This window comes from Pinus tabuliformis, chromosome 1_1 (genome assembly GCF_031772625.1).
Source record: "Pinus tabuliformis cultivar Carrire ecotype Pingquan chromosome 1_1, CPIR1, whole genome shotgun sequence".
Lineage (NCBI taxonomy): Eukaryota > Viridiplantae > Streptophyta > Pinopsida > Pinales > Pinaceae > Pinus > Pinus tabuliformis.
In genome coordinates, this window is record NC_142297.1 from 697994240 (window position 1) to 697997138 (window position 2899).

General features: G+C 35.6%; 1 pseudogene; it reads left to right on the top strand.

The window, feature by feature from the left end:
* The first annotated feature begins 1547 nt into the window (after nt 1-1547).
* LOC149215386 (uncharacterized) lies at nt 1548-2086 on the top strand (annotated as a pseudogene).
* The last annotated feature ends 813 nt before the right edge of the window (nt 2087-2899 follow it).

A 2899-nucleotide genomic window follows, 5' to 3' on the forward strand; every position in this document is an offset into this window, starting at 1 on the left:
AGGCTTCTACTTGGGAGGTGTTTGAGAAAAATAAATAAAAAATTAAATGGTCTAGATTGGTGTAACCTATGTCAATAAGTAGATGAAACTATAAATCATCTAATTATGGTTGGTTCATTTTGAAAATAGAGTTGAGAAATGTTTGTGAAGTGAAGGCTTGATTTTTAAACAAAAACACAAAAAAATCAAAACCCTACTACTCAACATTGTTTAAAAGTATGATTTACTAAAAATTAAAAGCTATACCACTCAACATAACTAGAAAATATGATTTGCTAGAGATTAAAAGCTTTTTGAAGAAAAGTATACTTCACCTTTCAAATGTGTAATATATTCACTAAATATTTTATTTGTACATCCACTCATGGAAGAATAACAAAAATGACATGTAATGAAAAAAAGGTAATCAACAAATACAGCCCTTGAACATACTTTGATTCCAAAAATTTAAAGAATCACATATCCTTTTTCCAATCACTATATATCTTTCAAAGTTGAGTAGGGTAGGAAAATAATAATTACTATGGATTAATTAATGACACTCTGATTAGTACTTAGGTTGACCAAAGAATATAGTGTTTCACAATGGCAAGAGCTAATGGGCATACTATAGGGCATTAAATGCCCTGCTACATGCGCCTCCGTTAGCTATTTAACATGCGGGGGCCTTAGTTTTTTATTTATCGATCCCACGCGCACGTGTTAAATAGCTAACGGAGACGCATGTAGCGGGGCATTTAATGCCCTATAGCATGCCCGTTAGCTCGAGCCATTTCACAATGACCATTTCACAATTATGGTGACTCACCTGTAGTTATTCTACAGGTGTGAAAGAAAGTTTTCACTAATAAATTTCATCTTTGTATCATGTTTCTAATGAAATATACTAAGTCAAATGACAGCTAAGCTCACACATGTCTTTGTCTCACATATATAACAATAAATACATGGTGCTGTGTTCCTTATAATTCTATAAAAATTAATTAATAAAATTAATCATTATTAATCTTATTAAACATTTCATGTCGGCACATTTCAGGTCGGCCCCTGCCTAATTCAAAATAGTAAATAAAATAATTAATATCTATAAAATGCTATCCAGAGATACAGAAAAACATCTCTTAAACCTTACATACATAAATCCGGATCTAATTATTGTTATACATCCGACCGGATCACCCTTTTTCTTAGGGAAGGGTTTGAGAATCTGTGATCCTTCCAAGGGGATCGAGTCAGCAGTAGGAAAGCCGCGTGTCACGCACGCTCAATCGGAGTCCCTGGTTCGAATCCTGTTCAATCTCCAAAGCACAAAAACACAAAAGCGTTCTCAACCGGAGACCCCCTTTTTCTTCCATTAGCGAAGGGTTTGCGAATCTGTGATTCTTCCAAGGAGATCGAGTCACACCAGTAGGAAAGCCGCGTGTCACGCACGCTCAATCGGAGACCCTGGTTCGAATCCTGTTCAATCCCCAAAGCACAAACACACAAAAGCGTTCTCAACCGGAGACCCTGGTTCGAATCCTGTTCAGTCCCCAAAGCACGAAAAAACAGAAGAACAGGGTTTTGATTAGGGCAATAAAATGCATTCAACAATGTCGGCCACCGCTCCCGACTGGCAGCAAGAGCCAAGAAGTGACAGAGAAGATGGCGATTGGGTAGTTCTGCGTGTGGGAGGTCAGGTGTTCGAAACCTCGCGGAATACTCTGTGCACTGACCAGGGTTCGAAGCTCGCCGACCTGGTGCTCAGCCATTGGGAAAAAGATCGTAAGAATAACAAAAATTCCGTCATCAGAATCGACAGAGACGGCCGGAGGTTCGCATACGTTTTGAATTATCTCCGGAGCGGCACCGTGTTGCTGCAGGACGTGGGCCTCCTGCGTCAGGTCCAGGAGGAGGCCAACTTCTTCCACCTCGCGGGCCTTAGCGCCCTCTGCGAGGAGGAAATCCAACTGATCGAGGAGGCCGAGAGGGCGAAGTGGAGAATGCATTTCCAAATTTTAAAGAACTTATCAGGAAGTACCTCGCCCACGCCATCCTCAGAAAATTGGAGAATCACTATACATATAATATTTATATTTATTATTAAGATATTTATAATTATATCATTATGTGTACAAATCTCAAAGTATATTATTAAATACATTGGTTTTCTGTATTAAATATTTAAAAAAAAATATTTTGAGTTTTATATTTCCAGCGGGACTTACCTAAGTTACTACGCCTTTGGAGCTAGGTCATTATATCATACTTTTATGTTTGAGGGAGTAAAAGAGCGAAATAATTGTCATTTAAAAAATAATATCTTTAATTAGACTTTAATATTTTTCTGGTTAATATCCCAATCCTCCTCCTAGGGAAGGGAGGGCAAGGGCAAGGGCAAGGGGATGGGAAGTAATTGGATGGAAATTAAAATATCAGGAAGGATGGGTAGTTTATTATATGAAAACTGTAAAGGTAGAGAGGGAAGGAGGGAGGGAGAGATATGCATTGTTGTTGTTTAGTTGTTTAATCTGTTTAAAATAATTATTAATAAGATAAAATGATTTTTAAGATATTTAAAAAAAGATATTAGCGTTTTTAAATTTAAAAAAAAATCATAACAATATTAACATCTAAAAATTAATGTATAACTTTATAAAATATTAACTTTTATGATATTTGAAGTAGTATTGAAATTATATGAACTAATGCTGCTTTTTCTTTTGCAAGTTTTTGGAAATTTTTTATTTAGTTTTTTGTCTAGTATTATTATTTAAAGGATCTTTACTTACATTTTTGTCTCTTGTTTTAAAGAAGTAAAACTTAAAATTACTATTGGTGTTGTTGTAAGTTTTCGAAAGACCATTTATTTAAGTTGTTGCAAGGTTTTGAAAAGTGCTTTAGTTTATTTTTTGCTAAA